Raw genomic sequence first — 18,496 nt, forward strand, 5'->3', positions numbered from 1 at the left:
TGCTAACATACCAACATTTAGACAGCGACTGGATAAATGCTCTTAAAAAGCATGCATTGTTACTCTGGGTGGAAGTCGTCATGTGTATTCCTCCACCACTAGCTTTTAAAGAGCAGAGAAATACAACACTAATGTGCTTCTACACTGGGCGAAGTAATTCTACTGCCCTACTACAGTTTCATTAGAGATAGTGGATAATTTCTGTTAACCAAGGAACCTAATTAGTTGTAGGTGGGGATGTACAGAGAGTGTAATAGCTAAAATAAGAAAAGGATGGAGAAATTTCAGAGTTTTTACCTCAGTTGGCAACCAAAGGTTTTTTTTCTCTGAATGAAAGAAAGATTGTATGATGAATGTATATGAACAGCAATTCTACATGTTAGTGAGATGTGGGCCCTGAATGCAGAGGACATGCAAAGGCTAGAGTGGAATGAGGCTAATATGCTCTGCTGGTTGTGTAATGTTTGACAGAGTGCTAGTATATTGAGAGAGAAGTTAAGCATAAGAGGAATTAGATGCAGCATGCAAGAGAGAAGGCTGTGCTGGTTTGCTCAGGTGATGCAAATGGAAACTGACCACTCCATTAAAAAGTGCCAATCTTTCGAAGTAGATGGAACATGTGGAAGAGGGAGACCCTGGAAGATATGGGACAAAATACTGAAGAATGACCTCAGGGTGCTGAACTTTTCAGAGAAGATGACAGACGACTGAGATACCCAGCATCTTGCTGTACTCAAGAAGACCTGTCCTCCACAGCTGAAATGTTAAGGCTACTTCCCCTGGTGAAGAGGATTGGCCAGCAAGTGTCCCATGCCGGTGCCATGTAAAAATATTGGATATTTGATATTATGTAAACTGATAAATTAGAGGATTTCTTTTGCAATAAATAAATTGTTAAAACTATTATCTGGACAAATGTTTAGATTATATATATTTTCTCCATATAAAAAGCATCCCACATTTGTCATTCCATATATGCAGCACATAAAAATATATATAATAATATATAAATTTAAATAATAAGGGTGACAAATTGAATATTAATTTGATAAATATCAATTTAAAAACCAGTGACCTAGCATATTGAAAAAATCTGAAGATTCAGAAAAATTATATTACATACATATAAGAGGGATGACCACTAAGTGGACATCCATTATGCTAGAAGTAGATCACCTACGAAATGACCACTAAGAAAAGAAGTGGTCAGATCATAGGTGATCTACTTCTAGCATAATGGATGTCCACTTAGTGGTCATCCCTCTTATATGTATAAGAATATATATATATATATATATTGTTATATGTGCTGCATATAGTAATATTGTAATAGTAGAAATGCTTATGATATAGCTAACATGGTAACAACATTGGAAAATGAAGTTGGAACTGCTGTATATACAAACAAATATGATAAATTCTCATGCAGAGAAAAATCAAAATGCCATTTGATGAACCTCTGTATGAGTACGAATCTCGTATGTAAATGAGAGAGCTGTATATTTACATTGGGCAGATGGCTGATTCATTTAAGAATTGTTAGTGCAACCATGTTGCCAGCTTCAAGATAATGAATTTGAGACATTCAACATCTTTGGCTGATTTTGTATGGTGACTGAAGGAAGATAAATTAAGTAAAACATAACTTGGTCCATAGTAAGGCACAAAAACCCATACAATATCATTTCCAAAAGATGCTGATTCTGCTCCGAGGGATCCATGTCTATTCTGTGGACCAGTGAAAAGATCATTAATAGAATTTCTGAAAGATTCTCAAAATGCCTACATGCATATAAATGTACTTTTGCGCAATGCAGTGGGAATGAGTAACTGTCAACATAATTTACTTTAAGGTATGGCTGAATTAAGCTTTAACCTCCCCATTCTTATGAACACCAAGTAGCTGTTTAACTCACCTTGTAATCGTGAGTGCACCAAACCACATGAGAGTATGTTTACATTTTTCCAGATATTTGTATGAGGGAGTGTGCACACACCATGGAACTTGTGTGAGAGAGTTTGTATATCCATATCTGTTAACGGTTATTTTTAATACGTTTCTCGTATATTGTATGTTCATTTCTTTTTTGCATATGTGATTTTATTTTTGGTCTTCTATATAAATGAAGATATTTCCTTCGTTTTGCTGCTTTTCTTTCTACAAAAGGAGAAGATACATTGCAGAACTGTTATTTTAAAGAATTGCATCTATTTATCACCCGATGAGACACAACTGCACCACCGGATACTCCTGAATCAGTTGCTAAGTGTCCTAGTTGTAAGGGATTGATGCTAGGTGTGTCAAAACAATTATCATAATAAATGATAAAATTTCTTGTATATTCCATCTTCCGACTTTCATTTACCATATTTGTATATATATATATATATATATATATATATGAAAGAAGGTTTGAAAATGCACTTATTTTTTTAAAATATTTATTTACTTAACCGGTTTCACTTTTTTAGAAAAAGATTATCAAAAGTCTTTGAGAATAATAAAAAATGTTAAAAAACAGTCTGAGTATTAAAATGCATATATACATTCTTTGATGATAAAATATATTTAAAGTATAAAGCTTTGTATGAACTTTGTAGTGTTACATACTGATTGTCACACATTCTCTGATATTAAGGTGAAATTGTTAAAAACAGTGTTAAAAACAGTGTATGAAAATACACATATGGAAAAATACATATACATATTCTTATACATATTCTTTGACAATCGAATAAAATTGAGAAGGAACTGACCTGGCCTTTTCTCTTGTGTATATTGAAGGAATGTTTTACTGTCTTAGGAGACAGTATGACTGGCTAGCTGGGGTGGGAGGGAAGAAGAGTTAAAGAAGATTTTTTTATTTTTGTTTGGTCTGTGACAGTCTGTCATGGTTCACTGGTTTTTGGGACTGGTTTTGTGCACATCTCTATGTGTGTGTATATATGTGTGTTTGTGTCCGTGTGTGTGTGTGTGTGTGTGTGTGTGCCGTTTTTATTGGTCCCAGAGTTTATTGTGGAATGTGTATATGAGTGTGTGTTTGAGTGTTTTTTGTGTCGGTGGGGATGTTAGGTGTGTGTACGTGAGACTGTGCGTATATCTCTTTGTCTGAGTGTGTATGTGTTGTTTTGATCGTCTTTGTGGTGTGTGTGTGTGTGAGAGCAACCGTATGTATGTGTGAGGGTGTGTACGTATGTGTGCGTATGTGTGTGTATGTATGTGTGCATCTATGTGTGTGCGTGGGAGTGTTTTGTGTGAGTGTGGGAGTGTGTGTGTGTCTCTCTGTCTGAGTGGGTGTGTTGTTTTAAATACCTTGTGGTGTGTGTATGTGTGTGTGTGTAAGCAAACGTATGTGTGTGATGGTTCATATGTATGTGTATGTCTATGTCTGTATGTGTGCGTGTGTGGCATGTGTATATGAGTATGTGTGTGTTTTTTTATCTATGGTAGGATGGTGTGTGTATGTGTGTGCACGTTTGTGTGAGTGTGTATGTGTGTGATTAATATTTGTTAGGGTGTTGTGTGTGCGCATGTGTGTGTATGTGTATATGTATTTGTTCGTGTGTGTGCGTGAGTGCGTTTGTGAGTGCGTGTGTATGTGTGTTTGTGTGTTTTTTGTGTCGGTGGGGATGTTAGGTGTGTGTACGTGAGACTGTGCGTATATCTATTTTTCTGAGTATGTATGTGTTGTTTTAATCGTCCTTGTGATGTGTGTGTGTGAGAGAGAGCGCAACCGTATGTATGTGAGGGTGTGTACATATGTGTGCGTCTGTGTGTATGTATGTGTGCATCTGTGTGCATCTGTGTGTTTGCGTGGGAGTGTTTTGTGTGAATGTGGGAGTGTGTGTATACGTGAGTGTGTGTGTGTCTCTCTGTGTGTCTGAGTGAGTGTGTTGTTTTAAATACCCATTGTGGTGTGTGTGTGTGTGTGTGTAAGCAACCGTATGTGTGTGTGATGGTTCATATGTATGTGTATGTCTGTATGTGTACGTATGTTTATTTGTGTTGTGTGTTGGTGGGGGTGTTATATGTGTGTACGTGAGTTTGTGTGTGTCTCTAAGTATGTTTGTGTTTGAGTTGTCATTGTGGTGCGTGTGTGTGTGAGGGAGCAACTGTATGTGTGTGCATGAGGGTGTATGTGTGTGTGAGCATGTATGTGTGTGTTGTATTTATTAGGTGTCCTTGTACGTTGGGTTTATCCAGGTGAGGTGTATGTGTGTGCATGTGTGTTCCGTGTATGTTGGTACTGGGTATGCGTTTGTATGTGTGTGTACGTGGGTATGGTTTGTGTAGTTTCCTGGTGTATATGTGTACATGTGTGTATGCGCTGTAATTGTGAGTGATTAGTTTTGTTTGTATTGTTAGTACAGTATATGTGTGTATACGTGTGCGTGTGTTTGTGTGAGTGCGTCTATGTGGCTTGTATTTGTCGGGGAGGTGTGTCATTGTGTGTGCATGCTTCTGTGCATGTGTGCTTGTGGGTGTTTGTTGTGATTGTTGGGATTGTATTGTGTGTGTTTTTCTTTTGAGTGTGTGTGTGACATTTTTACTGGGGAACAGGCGTATGGTGTTTGTATGTGTGTGTACATATGTATGCAAATATGCGTGTGTGAATATGATTTGTGGTTGCCGGAGTGGTGTGTAGGTGTGTGCATGTACCTGTTTACGTATGTGTGTATGGGTGTTGGTTGTGGTTGCTACAATTGTATTGTAAGTATATATATGCGCATGTGTTTTTTCTTGAAATGTATGTGGGTTTGTGCTCTGGTGTGGAGATACTGTGATTGTGTGTGTGTGTATATATGTGTGTAAGTGTGTTCGTGTCGGAGGTTTGCATTGTATTGATGTGTGTGATTTTGCGTATCTGTGTGTCTTTGTTTTGGGCGTGCACCTGGGGAGGGGGCTTATGTTAGAGTATGTTGAGCTGTGGTCTGTATTTTTGAATAAGATTATTTTCCTTATTTATTCGTGTTTGGTCAGTGGTGTTGTCTGAGCATTGGTATAATGGGAAAACTAGGAATTTGGGGGACTTGTTTTGTGCACACAGATCTAAGTGCCCACTGAGTGGTATCTGTCTTGTGGTGGGGTCCCTCAATTGTTGGCGGTGGACTGTCATCCTTTCTCTGAGAGTAAGGCTCGTTTGCCCTATGTATTCTTTGTGGCACCCTTCACACCTTATGGCATAAAGTAATTTTTTTGATGCGCAGGTGAAGTTATTTTTTATGACAAAAGTGTGTCCCGACTGGAATCTGTATGTTGTTCCTTCCATGAGGTGGATGCAAGTCCTGCAGTTGGAACGACCACATTTTTTGACAGTAGGTGGTGGGCTTGTGTTGGGCAATTTTGCATTCGTGAGTAGGTTTTTTAGGGATTTGGGTTGTCTTTTGTTTTTTATTATTTTATGGGTTGCGAGTACTCTTTTTAGACGTGGGTCTTGATTCAGTAGTGGGATGTTTTTGTATATTATTGTGTAAGCTTCTGCATTTCTAGGATTGTGTGTTGAGAGATATGGGAGACTATTTAACGTGCCGTGTATGTGTTTCGGTTTTCGCAGGTCATGGGTAGCAATTGCCTTGGCCCGTTCTATTCCATTGTCAACTAATGATGCTGGGTAATGTCTTTCGAGGAGAATTGCCTTTAGTTCTTCGAGTCTTTTATTTCGAGTTCTATAATTAGAGACAATTGTGCAAATTCTTCTCGCAAGGTTGAAGGGAATGTTTGTCTTTGTATGTTTTGGGTGATTGGAGGTGAACAGAAGGTATTGCTTGGAATCAGTCGGTTTGTAATGAATATCAGTCTCAATGCTGGTACCCATTTTTATAATGAGAATGTCAAGAAAAGGAAGTTGGTCTTGACTGTATTCCATTGTAAATTGGATATGGTTGTTGACACTGTTAATTAGAGTTTTGAAGTCAAAGAGTTGGTCGAGTGTGTGGGACCATAGGATGAGGCAATCATCCAAGTAACGTTTCCAATTCTTCAACAGGTATTGGTGGAAAGACAGGCCGTATCTAGTTTTGGATTTGTCGTAGATCTGCAATTCTAAGTAGGCCATCACCAGACGTGCAACAATATCAAAGGCAAGTTAACTAGGAAGTTAGTTTTTGTATGTGGCAGATGTTCAGGTGCAATAAACACTGTAAACAAACAGGAAACAACTTCTGTCTCATTCCAGGGAGAAAAATTAGAGGTAGTTGATAGCTTCCGCTATCTGGGTGACCAAGTTAGTAGTGGGAGTGGGTGCGCTGAAAGTGTAGCTGCTAGAATAAGAATTGCTTAGGCAAAGTTCAGAGAGCTCTTTCCTCTGCTGGCGATAAAGGGACTCTCACTCAGAGTAAAAGGCAGACTGTATAACGCATGTGTACGAACAGCCATGCTACATGGCAGTGAAACATGGGCTGTGACTGCTGAGGACATGCGTAAGCTCGCAAGGAATGAAGCCAGTATGCTCCGCTGGATGTGTAATGTCAGTGTGCATACCCGTCAGAGTGTAAGTATCTTGAGAGAAAAGCTGAACATAAGAAGCATCAGTTGTGGTGTGCAAGAGAGGCGATTGAGCTGGTATAGACATGTGGTGAGAATGGACGAGGATAGCTACGTGAAAAAGTACCACACCCTAACAGTTGAGGGAACCCGTGGAAGAGGTAGGCCCAGGAAGACCTAGGCTGAGGTGGTGAGGCAAGACCTTCGAACATTGGGCCTCACTGAGGCGATGACTTCTGACCGAGACCTTTGGAAATGTGCTGTGCGTGAGAAGACCCAGCAAGCCAAGTGAGACCTAAATCCAAGGCCTCTGCCAGGGGTGTAGCCAGCCCACTTATGCGTACCTTTCCTACATTGGACACTAAACTCCGCTTGCGAAGACTTGTTGAGGCAAGTGAAATCGAACTAAATTTGACGACTGGCACCCGTGCCAACGTCGTCTCCGTCATTGGACATGAAACTCAGCTTGCGAAGACTAATTGGGGCAAGCGAAAGCCAAATCGGTATAGCACCTGTGCCCAGCATCGCCTTTCTGGCTCTTGTGCCCATGACATGTGTAAGGATTTTCCAACGAGATCATTGCCAGTGCCCCTGGACTGGCTCTTGTGCGGGTGGCACATAAAATACACCATTTTGAGCGTGGCCGTTGCCAGTACCGCCTGACTGGCCTTCGTAGGATTTTCAAGCGAGATCGTTGCCAGTGCCCCTGGACTGGCTCTTGTGTTGGTGGCACATAAAATATACCATTTTGAGCATGGCCATTGCCAGTACTGCCTGACTGGCCTTCGTGCGGGTGACACGTAAAAGCACCCACTACACTCTGAGTGGTTGGCGTTAGGAAGGGCATCCAGCTGTAGAAACTCTGCCAAATCAGATTGGAGCCTGGTGTTGCCATCCGGTTTCACCAGTCCTCAGTCAAATCGTCCAACCCATGCTAGCATGGAAAGCGGACGTTAAATGATGATGATGATGATATATGTAATGATTACATAGTTCAATTAAATGGAGCCACTTGAAATGGTAGTACTGTATCACTATTTGATATCCTGTTGCTTATTTTGATACATATGTATATATATATATATATATATATATATATATATATATATATATATATACTCACACACACACACACAATAATAAATCTCTGAACGAGGTATAAACACTAGCTGCACGACAACTGGAAGTATATTTGCCACTTAAATGTGGCTAACCGCTAAGGGTGGATGCTACTATACACACACACACACACACACACACACACACACATATATATATATATATATCATCATCATCATCATCGTTTAACGTCCGCTTTCCATGCTAGCATGGGTTGGACGATTTGACTGAGGACTGGCAAGCCAGAAGGCTGCACCAGGCTCCAATCTGATCTGGCAAAATTTCTACAGCTGGATGCCCTTCCTAACGCCAACCACTCCAAGAGTGTAGTGGGTGCTTTTACGTGCCACTGGCACGAGGGCCAGTCACATGGTACTGGTAACAGCCTCACTCAAAAAGGTTCTTTTTACATGCCACCTGCACGGGAGCCAGTCCAGCGGCACTGGCAACAACCTCGCTTGAATGATTTTCTAACGTGCTATCAGCACAAGTGCTAGAAGGTGACGCTGGTAACGATTACGCTCAAATGGTGCTATTTACGGGCCACAAGCATGGAAGCCAGACAGCTGCTCTGGCAATGAACACGCTCAGACAATGCTGTTAGTGCTCCACTGGTGCAGGTACCAGTCATCTAATATGGTTCAATTTTGATTTCACTTGCCCCAACAGGTCTTCACAAGCAGGGTTTAGTGTCCAATGAAGGAGAAGTTGACATGGGTGCCAGTCATCGGAATCGGTTCGATTATATACAAATATATATTCTTGTATTTACTGCATAAATGAAATGACATATTTGGGATGCATTGTATATGTAGAATATATATATATATATTGTTGTATTTGGGGATGGTCATGTTGCCAGTTTAGCCAATAAAAACACACGCACTGTATATTTGGTGTTAATTTGCTTCAGCTTTATATTACATTACATTACATTAATCATATTTCGGCCAAAGTTCTTTCATCACACTTCTGTGACCTCATCAGTGGTCCTTTGCTTTCTTCTTTCTTATATGTGTGTCCCTCCTTGCTAACGATCATCCATTTTGTATTTTGTATTCCTATTGTATGTGTCTACGCATGCGTATCCCTCTATGTGTGTCTATGTTTTGTAAGTGCATGTGTGTGTATGGGGGGGTGCCTGTATTATCTGTATCCTCTGTTAATACATGTTCGTTTATTTTGTTTTTATTTATTTATTTGTTCATGTGTTTATACCTACTTTTTTTTGTTGTTTTGTTTTTGTTTTTTGTTTTTAATTTAATTTTGTTAACGTATAGGCGCAGGAGTAGCTGTGTGGTAAGTAGCTTGCTTACCAACCACATGGTTCCGGGTTCAGTCCCACTGCGTGACACTTTGGGCAAGTGTCTTCTACTATAGCCTCGGGCCAACCAAAGCCTTGTGAGTGGATTTGGTAGACGGAAACTGAAAGAAGCCCGTCGTATATATGTATATATATATATGTATGTGTGTTTGTGTGTCTGTATTTGTCCCCCCACCGTCGCTTGACAACCGATGATGGTGTGTTTACGTCCCCGTAACTTAGCGGTTCGCCAAAAAGAGACCGATAGAATAAGTACTAGGCTTACATAAGAATAAGTCCTGGGGTCGATTTCCTCGACTAAAGGCGGTGCTCCAGCATGACCGCAGTCAAATGACTGAAACAAGTAAAAGAGTATGTAGTATTTAATTCCATTTGTTTATCTATGTATTGTATTATATTTTGTTCATATTGTTATCGGTTTATGAGGATTTTATTGTAATATGTTGTGGTTTGTTGGGGGGGGGGGTGCTAGTGTTCCATTCCAGTTTCCTATTCAGGCTAGGTTTATCTTCTATTATGTGTTTAGCTTCTGTAATTTGTCTAAGTGCTGCATATATTCTATGTGTGGACAAGATTTTAATTTCTATGTACTCTTGAAATAGAAATAGAAATATGTACTCTTGAAATAGAAATGTACTCTTGAAATAGAAATAGAAACTAATACTATGGAGAGCATCCAGCAATAGCTAACTCCATCCACCAGAGTATTAAGGTTACGATAGACTACCCTACTAAACACCCTAACCATAGATTACCTGTACTAGATACTGAACTCTGGCTAGAAACTGAGAATAATAAAACCCTAATCCTTCATTCACACTATGCCAAACCTATAGCCTCCAAATACCTGATCCACCGGAACTCAGCTATTGCGGACAATACCAAATTCAATATATTGATGGCAGACCTCATCAGAGTAATGTGAAATGTGTCCTGCATGTGCAACCCTACAGTGTTAAAGAGACATATACGACATTTCATTCACCACATGCAGTTCTCAGGTTACAGCCATAAAGAAAGGATCAGAGTATACAGAGGAGCTATGAAGAAATTTGAAACCATCAAATGTAACGATAGGAATGGGATTTGCCCACTCTATAGGAGCAAATCATGGAACACCATTGAAAGGATTAAGACGAAAATAGGGAAGGCCAACTCAGGGTATGATAGCCACAAATACCAGAGCGTCATGTTCGTCAACACCACCCCTAGAGGCGAATTGGCGTACCGCTTTCGAAGGGCCCTAAACAAACTTAAGCTAAGAATTAAGGTTGTTGAAAGGCCAGGCAACCCTATCAAATCCCTTATTAGTAGAACCTACCCTTTTAGTAGAACCCCCTGCACTGATAGGAACTGTACTGTATGTAGATTTAGCCCACAAACAAACTGTAAAGCCAGAAATGTGGTCTATAGTATAAGATGTACAGAGGGATGATGCAGTAACAAGACAACGACATATGTAGGGGAAATGGCACGGAGCATAGGAGAGCGGGTAAATGAACATTGGAAGGAACTTAAGGAAAAGAAGAGCTCATCAGTTCTGTACCAGCATGCCGAGCAGGAACACGGAGGCTCACTCAACAACATAGAAATTAAAATTTTGTCCACACATAGAACAGACGCAGCACTTAGACAAATTACAGAAGCTAAGCACATAATAGAAGATAAATCTAGCCTGAATAGGAAACTGGAATGGAACACTAACACCCCCCCCCCCAACAAACCACAACATATTACAATAAAATCCCCATAAACCGATAACAATATGAACAAAATATAATACAATATATAGATAAACAAATGGAATTAAATACTACATACGTTAACAAAATTAAATTAAAAACAAAAACAAAAACAAAACAACAAAAAAAAAACAAAAAAGAAGTAGATATAAACACATGAACAAATAAATAAATAAAGACAAAATAAACGAACGTGTATTAACAGAGGATACAGATAATACAGGCACTCCCCCATACACACACATGCACTTACAAAACATAGACACACATAGAGGGATACGCATGCGTAGACACATACAATAGGAATACAAAATACAAAATGGATGATCGTTAGCAAGGAGGGACACACATATAAGAAAGAAGAAAGCAAAGGACCACTGATGAGGTCACAGAAGTGTGATGAAAGAACTTTGGCCGAAATATGATTAATGTAATGTAATGTAATATAAAGCTGAAGTAAATTAACACCAAATATACAGTGCGTGTGTTTTTATTGGCTAAACTGGCAACATGACCATCCCCAAATACAACAATATCTGTTTCAACACACGATTTCACATCAAAAATCTTGCAAAACAAATATATATTTATATATATATATATATATATATATATATATATATATATATATATATATATATATATATGTATGTATGTATGTATGTATGTAATGTGTATGTGTGTGTGTGTGTGTGTGTGTGTGTGTGTGTGTGTGTGTGTGTGTATATTTATTATATACAGGGGTTGGACAAAATAATAGAAACACCTTAAAATTTCAAACGAATTTATTTTAATATGGGATAGGACTGCTTGTGGCAGTAATTATAGCTTGAACTCTACAAAGTATGGACTCATACAAAGTTTGAATTGTTTCCAAAGGAATTTTTTTCATTCTTTAGCTAAAACAGCCTCCAGTTCTTGTAGTGATGATGGTGGAGGATATCAACTCCTTACTTGTTTTTCTAAAATGCACCATAAATGTTCAATAATATTGAGATCTGGGAAGTGTGGTGGCCAGATAAGATGTTCAACTTCACTAGAATGTCCCTCGTGCCGTTCAGTAACAACTTTAGCTGTGTGAATTGGTGCATTATCATCCTGAAAGATTGCATTTCCCTCCAGAAACAGTTCTGCAACCATAGGATGAATTTGATCAGATAAAATGCTTAAATAGTCTTGACTATTAATTCTGTCATGAAAGGAAACTATTGGGCTGGCGGATTTCCAAGATATAGCCTCCCAGATCGTCACAGATTCTCCTCCATGTTTAACAGTTGGAAGAAGGCAGTCCAGGTCAAATGCTTCTTTTGGCTGTCTCCACATGTATACTTGGCTGGTGGTTGGAAATAAGGTAAAGGATGACTCATCCAAGAAAATAACATTCTTCCACTGCTCTAGGGACCAATGCTTTGCAACGTTTGTTTTTGTTAGGAGTGGTTTTCTGATTGCAGACCTCCCGTGAGATCTGGCTTTGTGCAACTCCTCAAAAACAGTTTTTGTGGAAACTGGGTTCTCGAGGTGGTCATTAAGCTCTGCTGTAATTTTGGGAGCTGTACTTTTGTGATCCTTTCTAACAACTCGCATAAGAGTCTGATGGTCCCTATCTGAAAGTTTTGGTTTTCTTCCGGAGTTTTGTTTCGACGAGGAGATTTTTCCCTCTTTCTCAAAGGCTATAATTTCTTTCGAGACAGTACTTCTTAATACATCAAACATTTAGGCTGTATTTGTTATGCTATCGCCTGCCATACGAGTACTAACAATTTGACCTCTTTGAAAGTCTGATAAATCTGTTCTTTTAATGAATTTTAATTACATTTTTCTGATGATATCTGAAAAGAAACAGCAATTTTAGCAAAAAATATTAAGCAACACTAATAACACTGGTCAAGAAAATGAAACTTCTTTTAATCATCAAAGTTACTGACTGACTTTTCTGGGTTAATTTTTGATGCTGATTACGAATCTGAAGTCCGATTTCCTCTATCAGGTCACATTTTCATGTTAATGATACCTGCTGTTTTAAATTATAAGATACGTAAAGCATGTCTATATAAAGTATACTGAATACAAGATACGATAATTTCATGGCTTTTTATTGTACAAAATTAAAATTACTGTGTACAAATAAGTTAGAATACACTCTAACAACTTAAAATCTTTGGGATTTGGACTTTCTATGGTGTTTTGTCTCAGGTTCATCCCTGTATAACATCCAACAGTAGTCAACTAACATTCCTGCATTCCAAAATCCTTGATAGCATTGTTCCATCGATGCAATATCTTGATGAAAGCGTTCCCCTTGCTCATCAGACACTGCTCCAAGGTTCTCTGCAAAAAAGTCCAGATGTGAATCAAGAAAATGGACTTTAACATCCGACAGCCCATTGCAGTGTAGGAGTCTAGAAGACATTTCACTCCATTTCTAAACTCTAGAGATTTCTTGTTGCCAAGGAAATTTTCATAGAGCCATTTGAAGGAATCCCAGGCTTTAAGCTCAGTCTCATCCAGTTCTGTGAGGATGTGGTTGTCCTCGGGAGTTCTTTTATCTGTGGATCTATGAATACGCCCTTCAGTTTTGCCTCAGTGATTTTTGGAAATTTGGCCTTCACATATTCAAAACCTTTTGAGTTTTTCCTGGCAGTGACTTCACAAATTGTTTCATGAGGCCAAGCTTTATGTGAAGAGGGGGAAGAAGAACATTTTCTGGGTTTAAAAGTAGCTTACTCTGGACGCTAGAAACTCCTGGCTCATATGAATTTTGCAAAGGCCACTCTGATTGCACATAGTGCTTGTTAGCTGCACGACTGTCCCATAGGCATAAAAAGCAACGATATTTCATGAACCCAGATTGCATTCCCATCAACATTCCAATCACCTTCAAGTCTCCACATATTTTCCAGCTGTAGTTTCTATACTTTATGGCATTGAGGAGTACTTGCATATTTTCATAACACTCCTTCATGTGCACTGAATGTCCTATAGGAATGGATGGTTTCTTATTGCAGTTGTGTAGTAGTACTGCCTTGAAGCTTCTCTTAGATGAATCAATGAATAAATGCCATTCAGCTGGAATATGCTCTTGGAACAAACAGCAAAATAACTCATCAGTGTTATTACTGAAACAAAGTAGTCCATCAACAGAGAAGCATGAAGTCAGATCCCTATTTCTCTTCCTGAAATGAGTAATACAAACATCTTTCTTAAGCAGACACTTTTCTTGTAGGCGAGATGCTAATAGCTCAGCTTTATCTTTCGTCAATGTGAAGTCTCTAACTAAATCATTTAACTCTCCTTGAGAAATTTCTGTGGTACGTCTTCATTTTCAATCGTGAAATCTGCATCCACTTCGGTGTCTTACACAGTAGTATTTTCTTCAGGAAATACATCTTTGTCAGACATCTGAAGGCCATTTTCTGGTGGTATTGGAATAGGAAGATCATCATCGTTGTGTGGTACTGGTCTTCTTGCTGATTCCAAGTTGGGGTACACAATCTTATGCTTGGTCTTTACAGTAAACCCACATACATTAACGTTGCAGAAATAACAGTCCATGAAATGATCCTTTGGCTGTCTCCATATCATAGGTATTGCAAATGGCATTGCTCTCTTCTTCTTATTTAGCCAATCCCTTAGTCCATTTAAACAAGCTGAGCTTGTGCGGGGCCCAACTCTTATCTTGATCCCCGAGACAGCAGCCAAAGTATAACTGGTAGATCTTCTTGATTTCACTTGTGATGGCACATTGCTGAGCTGTGGTGGTAAATGAACCACAGACATGACAAAATATATCAGGACTGTTCTTGCAATGCCCTGACATCCTGAGTGGAATTTGATGATGATGATGACTTGGCATCTTAAACAGAAAGTAAAATATATGAAAAGGAAAGATTATGAAAACAAAATTACAAAATGAATACAAATAGTTATAAAACAGAAGTCAGAATTTACCTGTATAAGATGTTTACGTGTTGTGGCACTGCTGATGGGAGTTATATACCTCTCGTATCTCATCAGAAAAACTGTGCCTGATAGAAGGAAACCGATTACATTTTTGAAATCTGTGGACAAAACTACGTATAAAACACCATATAATATCCCTGAGGAAATCAGATGACCAGTGTAATAAATCATAAAGCATAAAAATAAACAAGCTTTTGTCAATTTTATAGATATTTCAAAATTATGATGCTAGATGTTTCCATTATTTTGTTCAACCCCTGTATATGCATATGTGTTTGTATGTATGCATTCATCATTATTTTATATTTTCTTTTTATGCTGGCATGAGTTGGATGAATCATCAGGAAGTGGAGTGAGCATGTATTCAAGATATACTCTTCACTTTGACAAGATAGGGGATTGCATTTCTCTGGTATTTCTATAGTTCTATGGTTTAATTCCCTTCCTGTCACCAAGCACTCCACAATTAGTTGCTGTATGTTTGGAGTGGCTACAGCAGTGTTTTATTTCCTGTGAAACCTGCATGGGTGACTGAAGAGAAAGCATGCTACAATGAGAACTAAAAGCACTCAAACTATCAGTAGCAACACCAGTGCTACTTGTACAATATGAGGAAGTAATGCTTCTGGAAGCTGTTTAAGTCCTTGTGATCTGCAATCAACAACTGGGAAAAAGTGTGACCTGCAATGCAGACTGTATGATGTACACACACACACACACACACACACACACACACACACACACACACACACACATGCACACATGCACGCATGCGCGCACGCACGCACACACACACACACACACAAACACACACATGTATATAGTGCTGGTGTCAATGAGACTAAAGGGTGCTCACAACTTCACACTTTACAGAATGTACTGTTTTTTTTGTGGTGTTTCCATTTTTTGTTCATATACATATATCATAATCCTTATTATCCTCATTAAACATTTGACTTCCATGCTGGCACATGTTGGATGATTTAACAGGATCTGACAGTCAGAGGACTAATCAGAATACTCCAGGCAGACTGAAGAGGAGGGAGAATAGTCCATCATAACTTGAACAAAAATTTTTGGATTATAAGATTTGATTCTGTAAGCATGCAGGGTGAAATCAGGAGATACAATGTCTCTGGTTGAGAATTTAAGTGCAAGCATAGCATGAAGATTCACCAAGGCAAATCAAAGTGCAAAGAGCAACTAAAGTAACACAAAACATCTGAATCTACCAGGGGTCTATTTCAGAACTGCTTGACAGTTGGAGAAGGGCTTAGGCTAGGAGGCAAACCATAATGCCTAGGATCTCTCTGCTCAACTGGCTCAGAGCAAAAAAAGAGTGGGTGAATCTGAAAACCCCAAGGGCATCTCAGATCTGTCACAAGTGGCAAATTCAGCCATGGTTAAATCTTCCCCAGTAACAGATCTGAGATAGGCTCAGTGGAATAGGGACCAGAACAACTTTCTAAAATGTGACACAACCAGACACATATGAACCATGGCACAAATGGTATACCAAATATGTCAATATGCCTTTAGCATGGAGGAAGGTAAAGCCAAAAAGTAGTATTGTTCCAGTAGGTGGTAGCATCAGATCCCAGAGTTGAGAAAAGAACTAAAATAGCAGAAGAAAAGGTGTGCAGAAGCCAATAAACTGGCTGAGTTCAGAATTACAGAAAAGCTTACCCCAGCTTTCTAGTACAGAGTCACTCTAGCAAAAATAGAGAGAGGGCAGGGGGCAGGGAAGGGCTTTTTTAACAACCTCTTCCAATTTATAGCTGAGCTACTCAGCAAATCAAAAAGCAGAAGGCTAACATGCTCCAAGGAAACAGCTGAAAGTAGAGTAGCAGCAGTAGACATTGACCCCCACAAGAAATATTCTGGTGGGAGATTGTCCTTTCCCATTGCCAAATCTCAAACTTCATATGCCTTTCAACAGAGTTCACTTTCAATAAAGTGGCAAAAGCTTGGGAAGGTTCTGCGCCACGACCATCTTGTACCACAAATAAGATTTACAAAAATTGCTTACTGCTGCTGAAGAGGCTAGCAAGACTTTTATGTTTTATCTGGAACAAGAAGCAAGACTGAGGGCTGTTCTGTCTCAAAAGTTGAAACACAACAGAACATCACTAGTTTTGAGAGGTCTCTTTATTAGATGTCAAGGAGATCTTTTGGTCCAGCATTGCCAAAGGTTAACATAATATTTACTAGATAACTAATGCATCGATACAACTGTCCAAGGTGGCAAAAAGGAACAGTAACACATTCTCAAATGTATAACTAGATCTTGCCTAAGTCTATCCAAGTGAATCTTAGTCCAAAGTGCACTGGAGTACTACCAACAATAGTAGTCAAGTTTATAATGTTACACATAGATTTGTTGAAGATGACATTCACTGTGGGAGATTTTACCACCAAATGGCAGAGACTGTAAAAGGGCATTACAACAGGTTGTACAATATTTGTGGTCCTATTTATGACAGTCATGAACTTGTGATATATCCTGCATTATGATGACGTATTTCATCATCTGTGTGACTGGCCTGAACAGCATACCTCGCTGACTGTAATTCTTTATTTTGGCACCTAGGCCATAACATAGAGGGGACAGCAAAAGGACAGACAAAACACTACAGTGAGGACAAAAAAATAAAATGAATGAATAATAGAAGATGTATAAAAGTAATAAAATTAATGATGATGAAATGACTGCATTGAGCACCACACTCAAGCAGTACCATTTAACAGTTAAATTATACAAATTAACAAATCTTTCTTACACTCTCTTTTTTTCCTTTTAGCATGGTTTTTTTTTAAATTTTGAAAGACTTTTTTTCCTGTTTTTTTTTTTATAAAATTTTATTTACTTTGCTCTTTTTAACAGTTCATTATGGGTTTCAAATCTTCATACTCCATGAATTCGTTGAATTTTATTTCAACCCCAAAGGGTCTATACTACTTCCGAACAGTTCTGTCAGTTTCTCATATCTCTCCTTGTCAATAATTATTCCCTTGGTTTCTTCTGTCTATTTCTCTGGTGGCAACCTTACTCTTATGATCGACTTAAACTTCATGATCTTCCGTTCGATTGCCGTACTTTTGGCATATGTAACCATATGCCATTTGTTTTTTTCCCTTTTAATATCTGTTTGCTTCATCGACGGATCTAGGCTGTCCGAATGAGTCTTTTCACTTGGCTCCTCTCCTGGTGCACCAGAATAAACGTCAATGTCTGAGCCTTCCACATCATGTTGCAATGATGTTTCTGCTTCCACTCTACTTTCCATTGTTGATTCTGCTGGTGTCTCAAACCTGTTCCTTTTCTCCTCCATCTCAATCTCCTTCATCCTTTTATGGCTCTCTGGTGGAGAGCTCACCCACTCTTTCCTTTTCCTCCTATTCACGATAGTGAATGATTCCTCCACTCTGTCTTTCTCTCTTTCCAGTACTACCACTTCAGTACTCTGTTCTTCAGTTTTCTGCTCATCCTCTTCGTTTTATTTTTTGGGGGCACCTTGCTTTCGTGTGCCCCTTTTGACCACATAAGAAACATGTTGGTGGTCTTACTTTCACTACTACTCTTAGTCTGAAGTCTTCTGGGAGCATGATCTCCTCTGTGATCTTGTACAAGTCTTTTAGGCTCACTTGTATGGCCATCTCGAGGCTATACCCCCACTAATTAACCTTTTTGGTTCTTGTAATCTTTAAGATTTTTATTTCATCCTCCATTCTGTGCATGACTGCTGCCACCAGCCATGCCTCCTTAATCTTGGGGGGTACTCTGCCAATTCTTACTCTGGCGATGCGTTTGCCACAGTAAGTCGGCAGAAGTACCGTACCCATTCCCATGTTCTTATTGGCACAGTG

The 18,496-nt window shown here is 39.0% G+C and overlaps 1 pseudogene; it reads right to left on the reverse strand.

Moving 5' to 3' along the window:
• Nucleotides 1-17,506: 17,506 nt before the first annotated feature.
• On the reverse strand, nucleotides 17,507-18,286 carry LOC149135131 (uncharacterized; annotated as a pseudogene).
• Between the last annotated feature and the right edge of the window lie 210 nt (nucleotides 18,287-18,496).

This window comes from Octopus bimaculoides, chromosome 6, assembly GCF_046866305.1.
Source record: "Octopus bimaculoides isolate indiv1 chromosome 6, ASM4686630v1, whole genome shotgun sequence".
Taxonomy (NCBI): Eukaryota; Metazoa; Mollusca; class Cephalopoda; order Octopoda; family Octopodidae; genus Octopus; species Octopus bimaculoides.